General features: G+C 39.2%; 1 protein-coding gene and 1 pseudogene across 9 annotated transcripts in view; one reads left to right on the top strand and one right to left on the bottom strand.

Annotated features, from left to right (window-relative positions):
* Window positions 1–27602, bottom strand: part of ZMYND11 (zinc finger MYND-type containing 11) — a 141156-nt gene that overhangs the window by 95332 nt on the left and 18222 nt on the right. The window lies entirely within an intron of this gene.
* Window positions 4038–4845, top strand: LOC308529682 (deoxycytidine kinase-like; annotated as a pseudogene). Its single transcript has one exon. The product of its transcript is annotated as a deoxycytidine kinase-like (transcript).

Here is a 27602-nt window from a genome sequence, read left to right as displayed (position 1 = left end):
AATAATGGAGGGGTAAAAGTCATATTCATAGATAAGGTTAATATTGTAAAATATGCTAATTCCCCCAAATGATTTACAAATTCAGTGCAATTTCAACCAATATTATAATGGAATTTTTTTAGAGTAAATTAACAAACTGATTCTAAAATTTATATAGAAATGTAAACAGTTAAAAATAGCCAATAAACAAACAAGATATAAATAACAAATAAGTAACAAACAAGACCATAACAGATATAACTGGAAGATCTGATAGCATACATCAAGGCATATTGTAAAGCTACAGTGATTAAGACAGGGTCAAAGAAAACAAGCCATATAAATTCATGGAAAGGACCAATCCAGAAACAGACTCATACATATATGGATACTTGATTTATGTGACAATGATGGCACTTGCAAAGTAATGAATTTAAGATAACTCCATGAAGAATGCTGGGTCAATTAGATATCCATATGGGGGTGGGGGAAGGGGGCTATCAAATAACCTTTACCACACACAAAAAAAATGAATTACCTGTACATTATAAGCATGCAAGCATCTGGAAGAGAATATAGCACACTATTTTTATGAGCTGGAAATAGGGAAAGATTTCTTATGCAGGATATATATAAACACTAAAATGCTAAATGGGTTGGAGTGTCATCCCATAAAGCAAAACATTTGTGGGTTTGATTTCCAGTCAGAGCACATACCTAAGTTGCAGGTTTGATCCCCAGTCAGGGCGTGTACAGGAGGCAAACGGTCAATGTTTCTCTTTCTCAAAAGTCAGTAAGAAACATATTCTCAGATCAGGATTAAAAAAAAAAAAATACCAACATTCGCATTATAGGAGTACCAGAAGGAGAAGAGAGAGAGCCAGAGAGATTGAAAACCTATTTGAAAAAATGACAGGAAATGTCCCTAACTGGCAAAGGAAATATACATACAAGTCCAGGAAGCATAAAGGGTCCCAAACAAGATGAACTTATAGAAGTCTGTACCAAGATTCATCGTAATTAAAATGACAAAGGTTTAAGACAAAGAGAGAATCCTAAAAGAAAAGTAATTACCTAGAAGAGAGTTCCCATGAGGGTCAACTAATTTCTCAACAGAAACTGTTCAGACCAGAAGGGATTGCCACAAAATATTCTAAGTGATTAAAATCAAGGAACTACAACCAAAATTACTCTAACCAAGCAAGACTAACATTTAGAATCAAAGGAAAGATAGAGTATCTCTGACCAAAAAAAAAAAAAAACAAACAAAACAAAAAATAAAAGATTCATCACCACTAACCCAGTACTACAAGAAATGTTAAAGGGACTTCTTTAAGAAAAAAGACTAAAAATATGAATAAGGAAATAGAGCAAAAGAAAAAATTCTCACTGACAATGGCAAACACATAGTCATAGCAGTGGTTCAACCAATGATAAAGCTAGTATAAAGGTTAAAAGACAAAAGTAGGATACTGAGCTCCTAACTTAGGCAGAGCCCTCGCAGGGAAAGCACCCAGCCCCTAGCATAGACTGAGCATGCTCTGCTGGCAGACAGAGCCCTCGCTGGGCGAGCACCGCGCACCTCGACAAAAACAGAGTGTGCTCCACCACCAGCACAGACAAACCCTTTGGCTGGGCACACCCTGCTCCTACAAAGATAGACCTGCTGCCCAGTGTGTGCTATGCACCTGGCAGAGACAGAGCCTTGAGCCAGTGGGTGCTCTGCCACCAGCACAGACAGAGCCTTTGACTTGTGCACACACTGCCCCAGCACAGACAGATCTGTCACCTGATGCACACCCTAACCACAGCCCAAGTCAGAGCTGCTGGTGCGCGAGCTGGTGTGCCAAACCACAGGTCACAGGTCCATGCTGTAAGTGCACTGCCAGAGGGACGTAGGGCACCATCCCGCCTTAGGGGCTGGAGCAGCATGGCAAACTACATGCCAGAGGGCTCTGGGCCCTCACAGGGAGTCGCCCACCAAACTCAAGTAACGGGCAATTGAGGGACCAGAATTGTAGGAGAAGGGGATACAACTCAGAGCAGAGATAATAAAGGTGTGAAACTCAAGGCAAACCCAGCCCCTGGGGCTAGCGAGTCCAGCACCATTGGACTGTGAGGAGTCTCAACCCCTCAGACACCAAGCAGATAGCCCAGAGCCAGAAAGAGCAAAAATGGGGACACACACACACACACACACACACACACACACACACACACAAATACCCAAAGGAAACAATAAGGAATCACCGGAAAATGAACTAAATGAAATGGAGGTATGCACTATGTCAGAAAAAGAATTCAAACTAAGGGTCATACAATTCATAAACCAGATGTATGACAAAATCAACAACCTATGTAAGAATTGGCGAGAAATAAAGAGTGATATAGCTATAATAAAAACCACCATGGACAAAAATCGTGCACCTATGGATGAGGACAGTGGGTGGGGAGGGCGGAGGGTGGGGCAGGAACTGGGAGGAGGGGAGTTATAGGGGGAAAAAAGAGGAACAAATGTAATAATCTGAACAGTAAAGATTTAATTAAAAAATAAATAAATAAATAAATAAAAACCACCATGGAAGCTTTCAACAGTAGACTAGGAGAAGTGGAAGACCGAATTAGCAAATTAGAAGGCAGGGAAGCAAAACACACCCAAACTGAACCACAATTGGAGAAAAAAAATGAAAAGACAGGAGGAGATCCTGAAGGAGCTTTGGGTCAACAGAAATGAAGCGACATATGTATAAGAAGGGTGCCAGAAAGACAAGAAGAGAAGCAAAGGTTAGAAAACCTATTTGAAGAAATAATGTCAAAAAACTTCCCTGATATGGGGAAGAAAAAGTCACACAAGCACAGAGTCCCGAACAAGATGAACCCCAAAATACCCACACCAAGACACGTCGTAATTACAAATGGCAAACATTAATGACAAAGAGAGAATCTTAAAGGCTGTAAGAGCAAGACAGAAAGTTACCTACAAGAGAACTCCCATTAGACTATCAAATGATTTCTTAACAGAAACATATCAGGTCAAAAAGGAATGGAAGGAAGTATACAAAGTGATGCAAAGCAAAGGACTGGATACAAGAATACTCAATCCAGCAAGGCTATCATTCAAAATTGAGGGGAAATCAGGAGCTTCACACACACACAAAAAAGGCTAAGGGAGTTTATCGTTACCAAGCCAGCAATGCAAGAAATGCTAAAGGGACTGTTGTAAAAAGAAGGAACACAGGCACAAAAAATAAAAATGGCTATAAACAAATACCTATCAATAATAACTTTAAACATAAACGGACTAAATGCTCTAATCAAAAGGCATCAAGTGGCTGAATGGATGAGAAAACATGATCATATATATGCTGTCTACAAGAGACCCACCTCAGAACAAGAGACTCACACAGACTGAAAGTGAAGGGATGGAAAACTATATTTCAGGCAAATGGAAATGAAAAAAAAAAAAAAAGCAAGGGTGGCAGGCAATACTTATATCTGACAAAATAGACCTCAAAGAGAAGACCATAACAAGAGATAAAGAATGCCATTTCATAAAACTAAAGGGATTGATACAACAAGAGGATATAACTCTGGTAAACATATATGCACCCAATGCAGGAGCACCCTAATACATAAAAAACATCTTCTGGAAGATATCAAGGGAGAGATCGACAGCAATACAATCATAGTAGGAAACTTTAATACCTCCCTGACAACACTGGATAAATCCTCTAGACAAAAAATCAGCAAAGAAACAGAAATCCTAAATGATTCACTAGATCAGATGGACTTAGTTGACATCTTCAGAACATTTCACCCCAAAGCTACAGAATATACATTTTTCTCAAGTGCACATGAGATATTTTCAAAGATAGACCACATATTGAGTCAAAGGCAAAGTCTCTTCAAATTCAAGAAGATTGAAATCAGGGCCCCACCGCTGGTCCACCTCTGCACACCAAAATCAAATTGGAGACCCGCTGGCGGGAGAGCCAGTGAGGAGCTGGAGTCCAGCCTGCAGCGTGAGCACCTGTGTCCACTTCCCAGCCACCTGCCCAATGCGCTTGGGCTGCCCGCCATTGAGGCATGGCCACCCCAAGAGGAGCTGCCCGTCTCCCGTGACCACCTCTGAGGGAACCCACATAAAGAAAATTTCCATCGAAAGGAACATCACTGCAGGGAAGTCAACATTTGTGAATATCCTTAAACAAGTCTGCGAGGATTGGGAAGTGGTTCCTGAACCTGTTGCCAGAAGGTGCAATGTTCAAATTACTCAAGATGAATTTCAGGAATTGATGACATCTCAGAAAAATGGTGGGAAATGTACTTCAGATGATATATGAGAAACCTGAGCAATGGTCTTTTACCTTCCAGTCATATGCCTGCTCCAGTCGCATATGAGCTCAGCTTGCCTCTCTCAATGGCAAGCTCAAAGATGCGGAGAAACCTGTATTATTTTTTGAACGATCTGTGTATAGTGACAGGTATATTTTCGCATCTAGTTTGTATGAATCTGAATATATGAATGAAACAGAGTGGACAATTTATCAGGACTGGCATGACTGGAAGAATAACCAATTTGGCCAAAGCCTTGAACTGGATGGAATCATTTATCTTCGAGCTAGTCCAGAGAAATGCTTGAGTAGAATACATATACGGGGAAGAAATGAGGAACAAGGCATTCCAATAGAATATTTAGAGAAGCTTCACTATGAGCATGAAAGCTAGCTCCTGCACAGAACACTGAAAACCAACTTTGATTATCTACAAGAAGTGCCTATCTTAATACTGGATGTTAATAAAGACTTTAAAGACAAACACAACAGTCTGGTTGAAAAGGTCAAAAAATTTTTGAGCACTTTGTGATCTTGCTGAAGACTTCAGGGACCAAAATGATTCCAGACACTTCAGCTTTGTGTATCTTCGTAGCTTTGTATTTATACAAGTCTCTTTTAAAAACCCAAATTTTTAACCATTTTTGTTCCAAGAAAAAATAATTTTTTATGAGTCCTATATAAAAGTTTATGACCAGCTTCTTCCTACCTTCCCTTCCTCCTTCCCTCCCTCTCTTCCTTCCTTTGTATAAAAACCAGACATTTAATTATCCCTCATGACAAGAAGTCTGGAGGTAGATGGTTCCAGAATCACTATAGTGGCTAAAGGTCCTATATCACAAAGGACCAACCCTCCTCTGTCTTTCCCCTGTTATCCTCCTCAGCAGGTTGGCTTTTTTCCTGGTGCTTCTCATCTCACTGTTGACTAGTTTCTTAACTGGAAACTTTGTTTCATAGAAAATGGTAACGTGTCCAGTGTAAATTAGAGCAAAAAGTTGAAAATGGAATGTAAGGAATCGCTAGAAAAATAATTGTTTTATTTTAAGTACTTTGATCCATTGCCTCCCCTTCTACTTCAATTTATGTGGAAGATCAGATGTAATATTTAATCAATTCATTGATATTTATTAGTGTGTCTATAATACATTCATAGAGGAGCAAGTTAGACTATGTTCCCAGTTTGTAATGGCATACATCTGTACTATGGGTGAGACTTCATCTTTTTGCATGAGATTTTGGATGATTAAAGAGGAAATGTCTCTTAAAATATAACTTATAAGTGCCCTCCCTGGTTTGGCTCAGTGGAGAGAGTGGCCTGCAGACTGAAGGATCCCAGGTTCGATTCCAGTCAAGGGCACATGCCCAGGTTGTGGGCTCGATCCCCAATAGGGGGCATGCAGGAGGCAGCCGATCAATGATTTTCTCTCATCATTGATGTTTTTCTCTCTCCCTCTCCCTTCCTCTCGGAAATCAATAAAAATATATTTAAAAAATAATAATAACTTATAAGTGAAGGCCCGGTGAGGTGGCTAGGTTGATTGAATGATATCCTGTGCCAGTTAAATTCCTTGTTAGGGCACATGCCTGGGTTGTGGGTTCAGTCCCCAGTTGGGGCAAGTGCAGAAGGCAACCAATTGATGTTTCTCTCCTTTCCTCTCTCTAAGCATGTCCTCAGGTAAGGATTTAAAAAAATTACTGAAGTTTAGTACATCAGTAAATCATTCTCAGACCATTCTTTTACATGGAATATTACTATTATAGTTAAAAGATTGGTTTAAACTATGATTACCTTTAAATCATTTGAGGTGAAGTAGATTTCCCTACGTTTCTTCTCTTTTAAAAAAAAATGTTTTCTTGTTGATTTTAGGAAGAGGGAGAGAGAGAAACATGGATGTGTGAGAAAGAAGCATCAGTCGCTGCCTCCCACATGACCCCTACTGGGGATCGGGCTAGCAGCCCGAGCATGTGCCCTGACCAGGAGCTGAACCTCTAGAGACCTTTCATGCATGGGACGATGCTCAACTAACTGAGCCACACCAGCCAGAGCTCTTCTCATTTTATAAGTAAAACATTAGTGGAACATAGTGATACATTTTTCCATTTTATTTTTTATTAACCCAAGCAGTCTTTTATTACTTCTTTATAGTTTGTAAGAAGTCAAAAGAAAACCTGAAGATAAGGTAAATAATCTTAGGAGTGTAGTTTATTTAGTCCCACCTGTTATCTCCTGCCTCATCCTGGTTTTGCTCCTGTCAGAATTAATTAGGCAGCCTGCTATTATACACACACTTTCTGCTTTGAGAACATGATTATTCTTCACTTCATGGCTGTCATTGCTCCTCTGTCCCCCCTCTCCCTTTTTAAGGGAAATTACTGATAATAAATGATCTTGCTTTGCTTTATATGTTACGTATCTTGAAAGCATTATTTCTTTTGAATATATATTGGAAAATATATTAATAAAGAAGAAAAAGGGTGAAATGGGTGTAATTTTAAAATATCTGCTTGGATTCATTTTAATTCTCTATATAATTAAAGATTTTTTCAAGTTTGTTTAGTTAAATGTGAGGTGTTTTTTGTATGTATTTACCCTTTCTACTTGACATTTTAGAAAAATTTTGTTTTTGAAGTGAGGGGAAGAGTCACTTTGTATTTTGAAATTATCATTTTCCTTTTCAAAATGTCTTCTTTTGTTTTGTTTCTTGAGATAATTTAGTGGGTTAAACATTCCAGATGTCCTGATCTTTTAAAGGGAAACTGAATTTTAAATTTGTAATCACACCTAGCCGGTGTGACTCAGTGGTTGAGCATCAACCTATGAACCAGGAGTTCAAGGTTTGATTCCCAGTCAGGGCACATCCCCGGATTGTGAGCTCAATCTCCAGTAGGGGGTGTGCAGGAGGCAGCCGACAGATGATTCTCTCTCATTGATGTTTCTATCCCTCTCATTCTCTCCTTTCTTCTCTGAAATCAATTAAAAAAAATTTTTTTAAATCTATAATCACCATGAGTATACTATTTCATGATGCATCTGTGTATTTTTTATTTGATATACATCAGTTTATTAAACATTTGCTTAATAAGTGTAAATCTAAAAAAAATATCATGTCAAGCATCTTCTCAGAAAACAATGGCATAATATTGGAAATCAACTACAATAAAAACAATAAAAAATGCAAACACTTAAAGGCTGAATAGCATGCCATTAAACAATGATTGGGTTACCAAAGAGATCAAAGAATAAATTTTAAAAATCCTGGAAACTAATGACAATGAAAACACAATCCAAAATCTATGAAACACAGTGAAAGCAAACCTGAGAGGGAAGTTCATAGCTCTACAGGCCTACTTCAAAAAACAAAAACAAAAAATGGTAATAAATCATCTAACTCTACAACTTAAAGATTTAGAAAGAGAACGAGAGGCCCAGCATGAGCAGAAGGAAGAAGATAATAAAGATCAGAGCAGAAATAAATGACATAGAGACCAAAAAAACAATTCAAAAGATCAATGAAACCAAGAGCTGGTTCTTTGAAAGGATAAACAATATAGATGAACCTCTAGCCAGTCTCAACAAGGAAACAAAGAGAGAGGGACCCAAATAAACAAAATCAGAAATGAAAGAGGTGAAATAAACAAAAGACCCCACAGAAATATAAAAGATTATAAAAAAAAATACTATGAACAACTCTATTCAAACAAACTAAACAACCTACAGGAAATGGACATATTCCTAGAAAAATATGACCTTCCAAAACTTAATCAAGAAGAATCAAAAAATCTCAACAGGCCAATAACTAAGGAGGAAATTGAAGCAGTCATCAAAAAACTCTGAGCAAACAAAAGCCCGGGGCCAGACAGCTTCAAAGGGGAATTATACCAAACATTCAAAGAACTAAAACCTATCCGTCTCAGACTATTACAAAAAATTCAAAAGGAAGGCACACTTCCTAGCTCTTTCTACGAAGCCAGCATTAACCTAATCCCAAAACCAGATAAAGACACTACAAAGAAAGAGAATTATAGGCCAATATCCCTGATGAACATAGATGCTAAAATGCTCAACGAAATTCTGGCAAATCGGATCTAGCATTACATTAGAAAGATCACACACCATGACCAAGTGGGATATATTCCACAGATGCAAGGCAGGTACTATATCCGCAAATCAATAAATGTGATACATCACATAAACAAATTAAGAGATAAAAATCAAACAATCCTATCAATTGATGCAGAAAAGGCATTTGAAAAAATCCAACACCTTTTCCTGATAAAGACTCTCAGCAAAGTGGGAATAGAGGAATCATACCTAAACATAATAAAAGCCTTATATTACAAACCTACAGCCAACATCAACTCAATGGACAAAAACTAAAACCATTGAGAAACCAAGATGGCGGCATAGGTAAACACCGGAAATTGCTGCCTAGCACAACCACTTCAAAAACACAACTAAAAGACAAAACAGACATCATCCAGAACCACAGGAAGGCTGGCTGAGTGGAAATTCTACACCTAGAAGGAAAAAGAAAAGCACACTGAGACTCAGAGGAGGTGCGGAGGTAAAGTGCAGAGGTACGAAGGCGCACGCAGAAAGGGCTGGCAACTGAGGACACGGTTGTCTTTTTCAATCGGGAGAGAGGCACAAGCTGCCCACGGCCCTGGACTCCAGTTCCGGGCGAGTCTCTGGGGACCCAGACTCATACAGGGAGAAACTGGACTGTCTGGCATCGGTCATAACTCGAGGGCGGCTTTCTCTCAGAGGTGCTTGCAGCGATTACCCGCACACTGAGACTCGGGGCCTCTTAGGGTAGGACTGAGGAGTAACCATAGCTGCTTGCTCCGCCCTGTTGATCCCGAGACCCCGCCCCACCCAAGCTGTGCGCAGAGGCTTTTGTATATGAATGGCCTGGCCCTTTGCAATCTGAAAATTACCTAACAATCTGCAGCTGGGTCAGAGAGACCCAGAACTTACAAATGAAGGCACAAGGCCCCACAGCTGCTTGCACTGCTTCACAGCTGGGCCTCATCTGGGCACCTCCAAACCCCAAACAACGAAGATGAATCTGCAGATCTCTCAGTAGCTCCTGCTAGGTAGCCTCAGGAAGAGGCTAAATTAGCACCTCCTTAAATCCAAGAGCCAGTGTACCCAGTGGTCAGAGTGGGACCATCCAGATAACAACTCCTCAGACCCATAAGGGACACACTCAGGGGGCAGACTCAGTGAGCACCAAAGCCCCACTGAAGCAAGTCTTGCCCCATAAGGGTGTCTCCAGCACAGAAGTTCTCCCACTGTAGACACAGCTGATTTTCACAGCCAATTGGCCTGGAGGTCAATTCCTCCCAGTAATACCAACAACAATCAAGGCTTAACTACAACAAGACTGTGCACAAAGCCCACAAAGGGGTGCACCAAGGGTGTCCACCTCAGGTAATTGGGGAGACTGAACCACTAGGCTCTATAGGACACCTAGCACAGAAAGCCACTCTATCAACACAGGGAAGTATAAAAAATGCAGAGACAAAGAAACAGGTCACAAATGACAGAAATGGAGGAATGCAAACTACTGGATATAGAGTTCAAAACCACACTTATAAGGTTTTTCAAGAATTTTCTAGAAACCACCGATGAATTTGGTGAGACCCTCAAGAAATCTAGTGAGACCCTCGAGGGTATGAAAAAGTGCTGGGGTCCAACCCCAGCGGGTCCAGGGGTCCCCAAAGGTGTGGACGGAGTCGGCGAAGAAGGACACGGAGACAGCGTTCAGTTGATCAGCAGCCTAGCCAGGATCTCCAGCCAAGTTCTGGTCTCGATCTCCAGAGAGGTTCTGCTTAGGGTCTCCAGCCAGGTTCTGTGTCCATGTTCTCTTGCTAGGTTCTCCAGGTTCTCCAGCCAAGCTCTGTAGCCATGTTCCCTTGCTAGGTTCTCCAGCCAGGTTCGGTCCAGGTTCTCCAGCCAGGTCCAGTCACCAGGTTCTAGTCAGGTTCTCTTGCTAATTTCTGTAGTCAGGTTCAGTCCAGGATCTTTTGCCATGTTCTCTCGCTAGGTTCTGTCTCTAGGTTCTGAGGCCAGTTTCTGTCCAGGATCTTTTGCCATGTTTTCTCCAGCGAAGTTCTTCTGTCCCTAGAGAACATTCTGTGTAGGTTCTGTGCCTAGGTTCTGTCTCTCTGTCTCCTAAGTTCTGTGTGTTGCTGTCTTGTTACATCTGTATTTATACCAGTTGATTCAATCCTATCAATCTCTATTACAAAGGTTAGGGCGTTTCTTATCTCCATTCCAGGGAGTAAAAGATTATGGAGCTTAAGCATGACTGTTCATAGTTAAAGTGATTAATTACCCGCCTGGCACTTAGTTAAGAGGTTTTATTCCCTCCCTAACTTCAGGGGAAAATCCCTGCCTGGGGAAACAACCTTCCTCAGAGACCTTGGTTAAAACACATGGTGCCAAGAAGGCGAGCAAACATATCAAGAACAGCATGCCACATATGCCAGGTCCCTTGAAACAGCAAGCATGGACCGGCTCCCAGCAAAAAAGGACCAACTAGAAATTAAGCATACACTGACTGAAATAAAGGATATTATGCAGAGTTCCAACAGCAGACTACAGAATCACAAGAATCAAATAAAAGATTTGAAATATGAAGAAGCAAAAAACACCCAACCGGAAAAACAAAAAGTAAAAAGAATCCAAAAATATGAAGATAGTGTAAGGAGCCTCTGGGACAACTTCAAGTGTACCAACATCCGAATTATGGGGGTGCCAGAAGAAGAGAGAAAGATATTGAAAACCTATTTGAAAAAATAATGACAGAAAACTTCCCCTACCTGGTGAAAGAAATATATTTACAAGTCCAGGAAGTGCAGAGAACCCCAAACAAAAGGAATCCAAAGGGGACCACACCAAGACACATGATAGTTAAAATGCCAAGAGCAAAAGACAAAGAGAAAATCTTAAAAGCAGCAAGAGAAAAACAGTTACCTACAAGGTAGTACTACCCATAGGACTGTCAGCTGATTTCTCAAGAGAAACTTTGCAGGCCAGAAGGGAGTGGCAAGAAATATTCAAAGTGATGAATACCAAGAACCTACAACCAAGATTACTTTACCCAGCAAAGCAATCATTCAGATTGAAGGTCAGATAAAGAGTTTCACAGATAAGAAAAAGCTAAAGGAATTCATCACCACCAAACCAGTATTATATGAAATGCTGAATGTTATTCTTTAAGAAGAGGAAGAAGAAGAAAAAGGTAAAGATACAAATTATGAACAACAAATACACATCGATCAACAAGTGAATCTAAAAATCAAGTGAATAAATAAACTGATGAACACAATAAACTGGTGAATATAATAGAATCAGGGGCATAGAAAGGGAGTGGATTGACTGTTCTTGGGGCGGGGGGGAAGGGTGTGGGAGGTGTGGGAAGAGACTGGACAAAAATCGTACACCTATGGATGAGGACAGTTGGTGGGGGGGGGGGGTAAGGGCTGAGGGTAGGGTGGGAACCAGGTGGAGGGGAGCTATGGGGGGACAAAAGAGGAACAACTGTAATAATCTGAACAGTAAAGATTTAATTAAAAAAAAAAAAACTAAAACCATTTCCCTTAAGAATAGGAATAAGACAGGGATTCCCACTTTCACCACTCCTGTTCGATATAGTACTGGAAGTGCTAGCCATAGCAATCAGACAAGAAGAAATGAAAGGCATCCAAATTGGAAGAAAGGAATAAAACTGTCATTATTCGCAGGTGACATGATATTGTGCATAGAAAACCCTAAAGACTCCATCAAAATACTACTAGAACTAATAAATGAATTCAGCAATGTAGCAGGATACAAAATTAACACCCAGAAATCTATGGCTTTTTTATACACCAATAATGAACTCACAGAAAGAGAAACTAAAAAAAAAAATCCCATTTACCATTGCAACAAAAAATTAAGGTACCTAGGAATAAACTTAACCAAGGAGATAAAGGACCTGTACTCAGAAAATTACTGGACACTGAAAAAAGGGATAGAGGAAGACATAAATGGAAGAATATATCATGCTCATGGATTGGTAGAATCAACATCGTTAAAATGTCCATACTACCCAAAGCAATCTATAGATTCAATGCAATCCCTATTAAAATACCAACGTCATACTTCAAAGACCTAGAACAAACTCTCCAAAAATTCATCTGGAATAACAAAAACACCCTGAATAGCTGCAGCAATCTTGAGAAAGGACAAAGTTAGAGGGATCACAATACCAGAAATCAAGCTACACTATAAAGCCACTGTTCTCAAAACTGCCTGGTACTGTCACAAGAACAGACATATAGACCAATGGAACACAACAGAGAACCCAGAGATTGACCCAAGCCATTATGCTCAATTAATATATGACAAAGGAGGCAAGAGCATACAATGGAGTCAAGACAGTCTCTTCAATAAATGGTGTTGGGAAAAATGGACAGATACATGCAAAAAAATGAAATTAGAAAACCAACTTACACCATTCACAAAAATAAATTCAAAATGGATAAAGGACTTAAATATAAAATGGGAAACCATAAAAATCTTAGAAGAAGCCATAGACAGCAAAATAGCAGACATTTGTGATGGCAATATCTTTACTGATACATATCCTAGGAAAATGGAAAGTAAGGAGAAAATAAACAAGTGGGACTACATCAAAATAAACTATCTTTTGCACAGCAAAAGAAACCATCAACAAAACAAGAAAGCCCACTGCATGAGAGAACATATTTGCCAATGTTATTTCCGATAAGGGTTTAATCTCCAAATTTATAGGGAACTCATACAACTTAACAAAAAAAAGATAAACAATCCAATCAAAAAATGAGCAAAGGACCTAAACAGACACCTTTCGAAAGAGGACATAAAGAAGGCCAAGAGACATATGAAAACATGCTCAATGTCACTAATCATCCGAGAAATGCAAATCAAAACAACAATGAGGTACCATTTCACACCTGCCAGAATGGCTATCATCAAAAAATCAACAAAGGACTAGTGCTGGCGAGGATGCAGAGAAAAAGGAACCCTCTAACACTGCTCGTGGGAATGCAGACTGGTGCAGCCACTGTGGAAAACAGTATGGCATTTCCTCAAAAAACTAAAAATGGAACTTCCATTTGACTCAGTAATCCCACTTCTAGGAAGATAACCCAGGAAATCAGAAACACCAATCAGAAAGGATATATGCACCCCTATGTTCATAGCAGCACAATTTACAATAGCTAACATTTGGAAAGAGCTTAAGTGCCCACCAGTAGATGAGTGGATTAGAAAACTACTCACATCTACACAATGGAATACTACACTGCTGTAAAAAAGAAGGAATTCTTACCATTTGCAACAGCATGGATGGAACTGGAGAGCATTAAGATAAGTGAAATAAGTCAGTCAGAGAAAGATAATTATCACATGATCTCATTCATTAGAATATAATGAACAACATAAACTGATAAACAAAAATAGAAACAGAGTCATTGAATCATGAACAGACTGTCCAACCTATGAGGAAAGGCAGGGGGTGAGAAGATAAGGGATCAGCCAAAGGACTTGTATGCATGCATATGAGCATAACTAATGGACACAGACTGGGGGAAATGGGGACTGGGTGGACATGTTCTGGGGAGAGGTCAATGGGGGAAAAAGAAGACTTATGTAATACTTTAAGCAATAAATAATTTTTAAAAAGTTACATTGCGGAAAATATTAACTCTAGTAATCACTGGGAAAAACATCTATATGATATATCAATAGGCAGCTGTATATGCCTCATTTATCAAAACTTCTAGCCTTACCTCCTGTCCAATAGTCTAATGATTCTTACTAATCTACAGAGCATTGCTATTTCATTGTTAGTCAAACAAGCTTGTCTACATCAGAGCCCATAAATCCATATTTTCACAATGTTCAGTAAACAAAAATAGTTGGGGTATTTAACGCATGAGCTCAGCAGAAAGTTGCTGATGTGATTAGAGTGCGGATTGAAATTTTGGCCATGGAAATGGTAGACCCTAGAAATGCTCTACAAGAGTAATTTTAGTCTTGATGGGAAATAGAACATCTTCGCTCAAGGACAGTGGCTTGTTTGCCTCTGTGGAACTTATCTGCCAATGCCATCCCCTGAAGTCTGACATGAGAAGTGCATTCAAGGTTTCCACGCTGCTGGCTTCTGATTAGGTTTGGGCAATGGAGACACCAGGGATGCCTAATCTATCTAAAATCTTTTTTGAAAGTCTTTTGCAAGAATGTATTGCTTTAAGCCTTATTATAATTTGTCACAATTTTTAAAAACAAAGACAGATTTAAGCATTAAAGTGAAAAAGACCAAACAAAAAGAAAAGACAAAAGTAGAAAGACTGTGTAATTACAACAAAAAATGAAGGGATACCCACAAACACACACACACAAAAAAAATGACAAAAACATAAAGAGAATCAGTAAATATTATAGTGACTTTAGGATGTGTTTAAACTTAAGAAACCATAAACTTAAAACAGACTGGTATAAACATAACTTAGTATGTATGAAGCACATGATAACCACTAACCAAAAATCTACAAGAAATATGCAAGTAGAGAAAGGAATGTGAACTATACAAAGTCATCACCATACAAGAGAGTAAGAAAAGAACAGAGAAGCACTACAAAAACAATGAGAAAACAATACCTGTAAGGGGTGTTTCTGGACGAGATTAATATTTGAATCAGTGGATTCAATAAACTAGATTTCCCCCACAGCCTGAATATAAGAAAACATGGAAGGAGGAATTTTCCCTGATTTTTCCCCCTCACTACTGAGCTGGAACCTCTCATCCCATCTTCTCCTTACCTCAGACTGGGGTTTACACCATCAGCTCCTCTGGCTTTCAAGTCTTCAGACTTGAACAGGAACTTCACCACTAGCTCTCCCAAGTCTCCAGCTTGCAGATTATGGGACCTCTTAGCCTCTATAACCACACAGGAAATGTGTGTGTGTGTGTGTGTGTGTGTGTGTGTGTGTGTGTGTTCACTACTGGTTCTAAGTCTCTGAAGAACCCTGAACTAATAGTTATTTTACACTAAGTTGGTCAAAGTTGCTATGGTAGTCATTAGTGTTTTTCATCAAATATTTCTAGTTCTTGTTCCAGGCACTGGCAGGACTGCACTTTCCCCATTGCCCTAAAATTAGATTTGGCCATGTGACTAGACCTGGCACATGGAATCTGAGGAAAAGGGATTTATATCACTCTATTTTGGAATATTCAGAAACTTTATGATTTGGTCTGCTTTCCTTTTATTTATGCCATAGGTAATGGGGATGCTGCAGATGGTGGCTGTCATCCTAGGTCCCAGCCCATCCATAAGGGACATATATCAATAAGCAAGTCACTGCTCCTTTTAGTCACTGATACATGGAGTTCCCATGTTATCCCAGAAAAATCTAACTGATCCTATCACAAAAAGTTAAGGAAATCCTATTGAGTTAAGACTTGAACGATGAAAAAGACCTAGCCATGCAAAAGGCCACAGTAAGAAAGAACTTGGTTTAAGGGGCAGACAGGACATTGGCTGGAATGTAGAGAGTAAGGACAGCTGTAGTGTGATAAGGGGCAAAGAGGTAAATTATGATCAGGCCAGGCAGAATCCAAAGGCCAGAGTAATTGCCTTATATTTCCTCATAATTTCAACAGGCAGCAAGTGAGAGAATTTTAAATTTCAGTGGGGTAGGAGGAGTAACATAATCTAATTGAAGGTTATCCTGATGACAGAGTAAAAACCCTGCTACCTCCTTCTCTAAAAAAGTAACAAACAAAAACTTCTTTGATTTTTAAAAAGAAATACTCTACCAAAAATGAAGATAATAGATGGATATAGGAATTTTAGATGTTTTGGCCAAACAAAGGCAAATCAAATTTATATACGGAAAAGCAAGCTACTTGCACAGAACTTGAGAAATATTTGGGAACAGGATGCACCAGATACAGGAGTAATTAGATATGTTGAATAAAGGTTATAATTTAATAGCCTCAATAAGCTATTAGTGTCCTGGATCTGCAGTGCCATCAGGTTCAGTAAGACAGCTACCCATTCTTAGCCCTGAGGGAACAGGAGATACAAGCTACCAATAAGCTGAGCCAGAGAGACTGGACCCACCAACAGAGAAGACTACTGGTAATAAATAGACTAGAACAGGGGTTAGGTAAAGCTACAACATAAATTGTAAATAGCTGGTAATCCCTTTGTTCTGACAAATTCTGGGGGCCTAACCGTAGGCTCAGGCAAGAGACCAAATGAGACCTTTCTGGAGAAATTAAATTATCCCAGAGAAATGACCTTTAGACACTGACATTTGAGGGAACCTAAAAACAAACAAACAACCACAAAACAGCCAAATGGCCTCCTGAAATCCCTACAGTAAAGTCTATACATAGAATTTTCAATTAGTTTTTCAGTGTGCAGACACTCAAATATGCACAGACAGACAAGGTGCATCAGACATTTGAAAACAGCTTCTCAATAAAAGAGAGGTGATCAGCAAACAAAAAAGGGAGGAGTACTCAAATAAAACAGAAACAGTATAGATATAAGAAAAAATATTGCATCTATGAAACCATAAATAGGATACTATAAACAGGAATAGTCAGGAAAATTTTAAACATAATAAAGTTAAGGCAATCTCCCCTAGAGAATAAAAAATACAAGAAACACACAATCAGAGACCAGAGGAGAAAACTTGATGTGATACAATATCTGAATAATAAAAGCTTCAGAAAAGAATTTGGAGGGGGGAGATTTATCCAAGGAAAATTCAAGAAAAGTACCTAGCACTGAAAATATGCATTTGCAGAGAGAAAGAACCTGTCAAGGGCCCAGCTTGTGAATGGAAGAAGGCACAAAGCACACCAACTTAGAAGGTCAGAACACCAGTATGAAAAAGAAGAGCTCCCAGGCTTCCTTGGTGGTGGGGAGAAGTCATAAACCAAAATGTATTGGATTTCTCAACAGCAAGGTGGAAGCCAGGAAAAGATGAGTAAGTGCCTTGTAAATTACTTCAACCTAAATTTCTGTAACTATTCATATTATCAACTAGTGAACACTGAATAAAGAGATTTTTCAGTCACATAGATAACCCCAAAATTTATGCCCTATGCCAGTAGTCGGCAAACTGCGGCTCGCGAGCCACATGCGGCTCTTTGGCCCCTTGAGTGTGGCTCTTCCACAAAATACCGACTTCTGCACATGGGCCCCGAAGTTTCAATCGCACTGTACACGCGCGCCTGCACGTGGTATTTTGTGGAAGAGCCACACTGAAGGGGCCAAAGAGCCGCAGTTTGCCGACCACTGTCCTATGCATTCTTTCTCAGGAATAAATGAATATGAGATCCTGTGTGGTCCAAGAAACAGGACTGAACACAAGAAAAGAGGCAAAGGGAATTCCTGAACCAGTAGCTCTGCAGCTGAATCAGAGAGAATGCAGTAAGGTTCCCCAAAACAGGCTACCTATCCTCTAGAACAGTGATGGCGAACCTGTGATGCGTGTCAGAGGTGACACGCAAACTCATTTTTTTGGTTGATTTTCTTTGTTAAATGGCATTTAAATATATAAAATAAATATCAAAAATATAAATCTTTGTTTCACTATGGTTGCAAATATCAAAAAATTCCTATATGTGACATGGCACCAGAGTTAAGTTAGGGTTTTTCAAAATGCTGACACGCCGAGCTCAAAAGGTTCGCCATCACTGCTCTAGAAAGTATCTGCCTTTGTTATTAACTTTTTAAAACATTACGAAAAAAGTCAAACATATACAAAAGTAGAATTATATGAACCTTTTGTGCTTCAAATAATTAACATTTTGAAATATATTTTAAAGTCTAAATTATTTTCCTAAAAATCCCCAAGACCTCACTAAAAAATGTTCAATAAACGACGATTTATCCTTAATAGAAAATGACTAAATTATAAAATCAAAATCAAAGACTTCATTATTTTCTTAGTTGACATACATTATTTTCAGGTGTACACCTTCACTGATTAGAAATTATACAGCTTACTAAGTGATGATCCCGATAAATCTTGTACTCACCTGATACCATACATAATTAGAATATTGACTCAATTCCCCATGCTGTACTATTTTACATCTCCATGACTATAACAACCAGTTTGTACTTCTTTTTTAATTGATTTTAGAGAGAAAGAAGGGGAGGGGAGAGAGAAACAATTCGTTGTTCCATTTATTTATGCATTTTAGGGATCCTTCTTGTATGGACCCTGGAATTGAACCTGCAACTTTGGTATATGAGGACAATGCTCTACCAATAACCAACTGAGCTACCTGGCCAGTACCAATTGGTACTTCTCAATCCCTTCAACCTTTTTCAACCATCCCTCCAACTCTCTTCCCATCGGGCAACCATCAAAATGTTCTCTGTATTTATGTGTTTCTGTTCTTGTTCATTTACTGTTTTTTATATTGAATTATTGATATGTTTTTACTGCTATTTTATTGCTCATATTTATAATCTTTTTATTCCCTCTTCATAAAAAAAAAGATTTAAAAAAAATTTTTAATATTGATTTGGTGGTTGTGAATTCCTTTAGCTTTTTCTTACCGAGACTTTTTATCACCTTGAATATTTCTTGCCACTCCCTTCTGGCCTGCAAAGTTTCTGTTGAGAAATCAGCTGTTTTAGGGGTACTCCCTTATAGGTAACTAAGTGCTTTTCTCTTGATGCTTTTAAGATTCTTTGCTTTAACCTTTGGCATTTTAATTATGATGTGCTTGGTGTGGCCTTTTTGGGTTCATCTTGTTTAGGACTCTGCACTTCCTGGACTGTATGTCTAGTTCCTTCACTAATTAGGGAAGCTTTCTGTCGTTTTTTCAAATAAGTTTTCAATTTCTTGCTCTCTTTCTTCTGCCAGCACCCCCATGCTAATGTTGGTACAACTGAAGTTGTCTTAGAGCAGTGGTTCTCAACCCCTATAGGGATTCAACGACCCTTTCACAGGAGTCGCCTAAGGCCATCAGAAAACACGTATATAATTACATATTGTTTTTGTGATTAATCGCTATGCTTTAATTATGTTCAATTTGTAACAATGAAAATACATCCTGCATATCAGATATTTACATTACGATTCATAACAGTAGCAAAATTACAGTTATGAAGTAGCAACAAAAATAATTTCATGGTTGGGGGTCACCACAACATGAGGAACTGCATATATTAAAGGGTTGTGGCATTAGGAAGGTTGAGAACCACTGTTTCAGAGGCTCCTTACATTACATTATTGGATTCTTTTTTCTTTTTGCTGTTCGGATTGTTTTCTGCTTCTTTATATTCCAAATTACTAATGTGATTCTTGGTTTCATCTATTCTGTTGATTCTTTGTAAATTCTTCAATTCAGCTGTGTATCTTTCATTTCTGACAGGTTCATTTTTATTGTTTCCATGTCCTTTTGTATGCTATTGAAGTTCTAAGTTCATTGAGCATACTTATAAAAACTGTTTTGAACTCTGCATCTAATAAACTGTCTCCATTTAGTTCTTTCTCTGGAGGTTTGTTCAGTTCTCTCATTTCGGACACTTTGTCTCTTCACTTTGGCTACCTCCCTATGTTTGTTTCTATTTATTAAGTAGAGCTGCTATGCCTCCTGGGCTTGGTAGAGTGGCCTTATGTAGTACAAATCCTGCGGGTCCCAGTGGCACAGCCTCCCTGGTCACCCAAACTGGGCATTCCAGGTGTACCCTCCATATGTGCTGTGTGCACCCTTCTGTTGTACCCATATGTCTCTGGTGCTTTTTCAGCTGCTGTCCCAGTGCTGGAGCTCAGAGGGAGTCAGTCCAAGTAAGTCCGTGTATGAGCCTGTTAAGACAGTAGTCATCAACCTTTCAGACCTCATGGACCACCAGAGGTCCGTGAACCGGTTGGCTACCACTGCTCTAAAGGTTTCCTTAAACCAGCAGTCACCAACCTTTCAGACCTCAAGGACCACAGATTGGTGACCGCTGCTTTAAGAGGAATGCCTGGGACTCCAACAACCTTCCATCTCCATCAACCTCAATACTCACTGTTTTTTACAGCCAGAAATTATGGGGCCTTCTATTCCTGGTACTGGAACCCTGGGTTGGGGGGGCCTAAGACCCCTCACTCCTCAGGTGTGACCTCTGCAGCCAAGATATACCTCCCAATTTTTATCTACCACATGTAGGTTTGGGGCTATCCCATTCTCAAGCTCTATCCCTCCTACCAGTCTCGAAATGGCTTCTTTAAATCGCTAGCTGTAGAAATTCTTTTCAGCTAAATTTCAGGCGGTTCTGAATGATGGCTGTTCTGTAGTTTAGTTGTAATTTTAATGTGGTTGTCAGGGGATGCAAGTACCCCATTTACCTACATTGCCATCTTGACCAAAAGCCTCAAACAACTCTTTATAATATCCTTCCCTCCCATCTACTATCAAAAAATATTTTTTAAAAACCCATGATAGATTATATACAGCAAACTCTCAAATATCAATGCAAAAATCTGCCCCTACATAACCTAAATATTAAGTATTATAATGGTATTTTTGGTGTTTGTTTGTTTTAATCCTCACCAGAGGCTATGTTTTTTCATTGATTCGGGAAAGCAAAGGAGAGGGAGATGGACAAGAGAGAGCGAGGGAGAGAGAAATGTTTTCCAATTAAGTTAGTTACATGATTCATGTAAATGAAACACTAAAATACGGTAATGCCTAGATCAGTGGTCGGCAAACTCATTAGTCAACAGAGCCAAATATCAACAGATTGAAATTTCTTTTGAAAGCCAAATTTTTTAAACTTAAACTATATAGGTAGGTACATTGTTATTAACTTAATTAGGGTACTCCTAAGGCTTAGGAAGAGCCACACTCAAGGGGCCAAAGAGCCGCATGTGGCTCGCAAGCCGCAGTTTGCCGACCACGGGCCTAGATTATCCTTTTCAAAAATAGGTATAAAATTTTCCAAATAAGTGCTGATTTCTTAAACATTAAAAATGTCTTTAAATAATGTGATTGGAAATATAACATATATTAGGCACACCCATACCTGCTTAACTGAAGTATATAGCAAACACATTTTCTTAATAGCTCAGGACCATCATCATATGTAGTGGTACATCAACCCTTCAGTGAGGTACACAGGAGCTGTCTGCCCCTACACCAAGATTCTCAACCTCAGGGCTCTCGTGAGCCAGGTAATTTTGCTATGGGGTGTCCTGTGCACTGTAGGTTGCTAGCAGCATTCCAAGCCTCTGACCACCAGGTGTCAATAATATTCCCCAAGGCAGGACAATAAAAAATGTCTTGAGAAGTTGTCAAATGTCCCTTGGGAGGGAGTGGGTCAAACTCACTGGCTGCAAACCAAATGCATGCTTCTTACATGTGTGTATTTGATTTTTGTAATTTTCTATCTCCTCCTTCAGTGTTCACCTCTCAATGGCACAGTAACCTCTTTTAAGTATGCATGTTTCTCCAAGAATTCCCTTTTCCTTTTAAAATTATTTTAAATGTGTTGTCCACTAAAATATCAGAACACCTCTTTGGTCATAGTTGAAGGGAGTGGAACTCTCGGAATATAGGTTATGAGTTTTTAGATCATGACTATTACAGACATTTAACCATTTCAGATTATTTGTTCTTCTTTAAAAATATGTATTTTCATTGATTTCAGAGAGGAAGGAAGAGGGGGACATAAAAACATCAATGATGATAGAGAATCATTGATTGGCTGCCTCCTGCACACCCTCTACTGGGGATTGAGCCCACAACCCAGGCATGTGCCCTGATCGGGAATCGAACAGACCTCCTGGTTCATAGGTTGACGCTCAACCACTGAGGCACACCAGCCGGGTAGATTACTATTTTGTTCTTGTTTCAAATTTCACCAAAAGTACAAAAATGGCATCCTGTTTTAATTTGCTTTTAAGATGGCTATTGAGACCAAACATCTTTCAATTTTTTTTTTTTTTTGCAATCTAGTGCCACGTTTTTTGTATTTGTTGCTTTTGCTATTTAAAATGGCCCTAGGTATGACGCTGTCCAGTGTTCCTGAACACAGGAAGGCCATATGTCAGATGAGCTTCATTAGCAGCTCTTCTTTAGAAAGATGCTTGTTTGTGTTCTCTATGTGTTATTTACCATTTTCTTAATGATTTTCCAAAATTCTTTATACACCTGAACAACAGTACCCTTTAGGTCACCATTTATGTTGCCAACATTGTCTTAGTTTATTTTTTGTTTACAATGGGGTTTTTTTCCAGTTAAATTTTTATGTAATCGAATTTGTCAATCTAAAATTTTTACCTTTGGTATCAATCACCTTTCTGAACTTAAAATTTAAAAAAACTTCTAAACACTGTCCACTTTCCCACCAAAATAATTTCAACTTCTTTAAAGTACATCTGATTTGTTTAAACATATGAAATGCTTTCTGAAAAAAAAAAAAAATTCAGATCCTTTCTTTAAAGCCAAATTTACCAAGAGCATTTGTAGCCATGAAATTTCAGTAAATTTATTTTATAAAATAATTAACACATTGTATGCGGGAAACGTGTTTACACGTTTTACGTATTTATACCTTCTACCAGTGTAGTAGAGCGTGGGACACGTATTAATACGTTTTTTATAGACTAGCGGTAGAATGCGGGTAACGTATAAATACGTAAACTAAAGTTATCGTAATTTTACTGAACGTTGCCGTTTGCGCAAAAATTAGCAAAAATGGCCAGCGCCACCTGTTAGCGCGCGATAAAAACTACCTGCAAACAATGTGTTAAGACATAAAAATCATAATAAAAACCCTAACACAAACCTTTAGCTACTGAAGCTACAGTCAATTCTTATTATTCCCAGATTCCATATTTGTAAATTCACTAACTTGTTAAAATTATCTGTAATCCCACTTGAATACTTTCAGCCTTCTGCAGTTATGCACATGCTCCCAGCTGAGTCTGTGGAGCTGGGCAACACTCTGCCTTCTCCTTCCAGCTTAGACTGCAAATAGTGTCCTTTTTGCGATCTGGTGCCATGTTTTTTTTGTATTTTTGCAGATAGGCCGTGATATGTCAGGATGAGCTTCATTTAAGTACAAGTTATGGTGCAAACAGCTATCAGGAACACCCAAAACAAGGAAGAGAGGAAGAGGAGTGTGCTATCTGTGCCCAAGGGTATTTTGGAAGTGCTAAATAACATTTAGAGTATATGAGGGAACTATGAAAAAGATTAAAAAAAGTGGCTACATTCATGGATCCATGAGATGACAACCAACAAAAAGTGGAACAGAAGGTTGGAGGCTGAAAGCCAGAGAAATTTATAGTCATGTTACCAAGGAACAGGAAAATACTAATCCCTCCTCAGGTAAAGCTGGCTGGCATGTTTTAAAAAGTGATAGATAGTATGGGGGGAAAAACTGTTATATAGAAGAACAGGTTTCCAATGCTGAGAGTGGCTTGTTTTACAAGAATATTGGCAAACCAATCTATATAATGGAAATGGCATTTTGGTTTACAAAAAAAATCTTTTGTGACCAGAGGCTCACAGACCTAACTCTGTATTCCCCAAGAGGAAGAGTCAATAATGACTAATTCAGTGTTTATGGTGAGTTTATGGAATATATCTACAGCAAATAACAAGAATTAACTGATTGTAACAAAATGTGATCTTTTTAAATGTTTCGAACAGCTATTTTTATAGCATTATCTTAAAGAGCTCCTGAAAACCATTTTAAGTAGGGAGATGAAAAAACTAAAGCTTTTATGATATTTCTAGTTAGAGATAACTAACTTTGACGGTAAATGTCAGCATGGTAGAACAGGGATTATTGTGATCCTATAATTTGCTCATAACATTAGTTTCCTAACACATCAGTTAAAATAACACAACCACTGTCTTCCAAGAACTGAAAAATGTACAAAATCATACATTTTATATTAAAATTATTTTTAATCAGCCATTCATTTATTACATAGCAATCATACTAGCCCATGCTAGGTTAACCAGATGCTTCATTTCTCAAATACTTCTTTTTTTTCAAAAGGAGTTTGTCATAATTTGTAGAATGGTAAATTTCAAATCTGAAGAACATGACAAATAGAAGTTCTGGATTTCAGAACTGATAAAATATGAAATACTTGAGAGTATACAATAGCACCATGTTGAAGGTATTCAAGGGCCGAGACAAAAGTTAATAAGTCAATTTTATCTGATATTATTAGTTTACACTAAAAGTAACACATCTTATTAAATGTTTGAATGGATTTAAAAGGTGTCTACTCAAATAATGGTTTATACTTTCATGCACATTAATAGTCACAGCATGAGAAACTAAGATGGCGGCATAGATAAACACCGGGAAATTGCCACCTCCCACAACAATTGAAAAATACCGCAAAGGACAGAGCAGACATCATCCAGAACAACAGGAAGGCTGGCTGAGTGTAAATTCTACAACTAGAAGGAAAGAAAAGCACACTGAGAGCCAGAGGAGCTGCGGAGGTGAAGTGCAGAGGTACGGCGGCTCGCGCACGCGTGGAAAGGGGGTGGCACCTGAGGACGCGGCTGTTTTTTTGAATCACAAGCTCCTGACTGCTCTGAACTCCAGTTCCGGGAAGTCTCTGGGGACCCAGGACTCATACGGGGAGAAGCTGGACTGTCGGGCAGCGGGCAAACTTGAGTGCGGCTTTCCCTCAGAGGTGCTTGCAGCAATTATCGGGTCACTGAGACATGCGACTCCTTAGGAGAATCAGCCATAGCTGCTTGCTCTGCCCTTTGATTCCCTGAGACCCCGCCCCACCCAGGCTGCGGCAGAGGCTTTTGCATGTGAATGTACCTAACTGCAGCCGAGGCAGGCAGACCTGGAACTTCCAAGAGAAGGCCCAAGGCCCCGCAGGGGCTCGCATTGCTTCACAGCTGAGCCTCTTCGTGGCTCCTGCTGTGTGGCCTCAGGCAGAGGCTGAATTAGCACCTCCTTAGATCCAGGAGCCACTGTACCCAGTAGTCAGAGGGGGACCATCCAGATTGCAACTCCTCAGATCCATAAGGGACACACTCAGGGAGCAGACTCAGTGAGCACCAAAGCCCCACTGAAGCAAGTCTTGCCCCAGAACGGTGTCTTCAGCACAGAAGTTCTCCCACTTCAGACACAGCTGATTCTCACAGCCAATTGGAGGTCAATTCCTCCCAGTGATCCTACAACAACCAAGGCACCAAGAGTGCACCAAGAGTGTCCACCTCAGGTAACTGGGGAGGCTGAGCCACTGGGCCCTACAGGACACCTGGCGCGCAGGGCCACTCTATCAACACAGGGAAGCAGCCAAAATGCGGAGACAAAGAAATAGGTCACAAATGGCAGAAATGGAGGAAAGCAAACGACTGGATATAGAGTTCAAGGCTACATTTATAAGGTTTTTCAAGAATTTTATGGAAACCGCTGATAAATTTAATGAATCCCTCAATAAGTATAGTGAAACCATGGAGGACATGAAAAAGAACCAACTAGAAATTAAGCATACACTGACTGAAATAAAGAATAATTTACAGAGATCCAACAGCAGACAAGAGGATCCCAAGAATCAAGTCAAAGATTTGAAATACAAAGAAACAAAAAATACCCAACCGAAAAAGAAAATAGAAAAGAGATTCCAAAAATATGAAGATAGTGTAAGGAACCTCTGGGACAACTTCAAGCGTACCAACATCAGAATTATAGGGGTACCAGAAGGAGAGAGAGGGCAAGATATTGAAAACCTTTTTGAAGAAATAATGACAGAAAACTTCCCCTACCTGATGAAAGAAATGGACTGACAAGTCCAGGAAGCGCAGAGAACCCCAAACAAAAGGAATCCAAAGAGGACCACACCAAGACACATCATAATTAAAATGCCAAGAGCAAAAGATAAAGAGAGAATCTTCAAAGCAGCAAGAGAAAGACAGTCAGTTACCTACAAGGGAGTACCCATACGACTGTCAGCTGGTTTCTCAACAGAAACCATGCAGGCCAGAAGAGAGTGGCAATAAATATATATTCAAAGTGATGAATAGCAAGAACCTGCAACCAAGATTACTTTACGGAGCAAAACTATCATTCAGAATAGAAGGTCAGATAAAGAGCTTCACGGATAAGAAAAAGCTAAAGGAGTTCATCACCACCAAACCAGCATTATATGAAATGCTGAAAGGTATTCTTTAAGAAGAGGAAGAAGAAAAAGGAACTCTTACCATTTGCCACAGCATGGATGGAACTGGAGAGCAGATAAATACCACAGGATCTCACTCATTTGTGGAATATAATGAACAACATAAACTGATGAACAAGGACTGATCCAGAGACGGAGAGGCATTGATTGGACTGTGGGGCCTTGGAGGGAAGGTAGGGGAGGGTAGGGGTAAGGGGGAAAGATCAACCAAAGGACTTATATGCAAGCATATAGGCCTAACCAATGGACACGGACAACGGGGGGGGTGAGGGTAACGTGGGAACAAGGACACATATGTAATATCTTAATCAATAAAAAATATATTTTAAAAAAAAAATAGTCACAGCATACTCCTAAAAGACAAGATCTAGGTGATATCTTGATCTATACTGACCTCTTCTTTCCTAATACATTTACCTTCAAAATTATCATCTCTTTAATTCATTAAATTAGACCAGTTTACAACTGAACTTTTCCTTGGATTCTGATTACATGAAAGTTAATTACAATTTTTTAAAACTATCAATTATTTAGCAGTCCATATAAAAAATAACAATGAGGCAAATCTTATTTTACTATATATATATTTTGCTATAATGAAAAAGCAATAGAAAAAATAACAACTAAGAAATTACATGCCGAAACCGGTTTGGCTCAGCGGACAGAGCGTCAGCTTGCGGACTGAAGGGTCCCAGGTTCGATTCCAGTCAGAGGCATGTACCTCGGTTGCGGGCACATCCCCAGTGGGAGATGTGCTGGAGGCAGCTGATTGATGTTTCTCTCTCATCGATGTTTCTAACTCTCTATCTCTCTCCCTTCCTCTCTGTAAAAAATCAATAAAATATATTTTTTTAAAAAAAAGAAATTACAGGACCATATTCTAGATCAAAGATGGCAATTCTATGCACAGGATGAGAACAAGCACATGGCTCAAAGGTTCCTGGTACGTGCTCTGCACCAATGCAAATGTCATCCAGAACAGCATGCATTTAGACTGACATTCCACATCTGAGAAAGATCTGGTTATTTTAAATGTTTACTAATGAGAGAGAGAGAGAGAGAGA

The sequence above is a fragment of the Myotis nattereri genome (genome assembly GCF_964212035.1).
Source record: "Myotis nattereri genome assembly, chromosome: 1".
NCBI lineage: Eukaryota > Metazoa > Chordata > Mammalia > Chiroptera > Vespertilionidae > Myotis > Myotis nattereri.
Note: the sequence above shows the minus strand (reverse complement) of the source record. Positions and strands in the feature narration are given on the sequence as shown.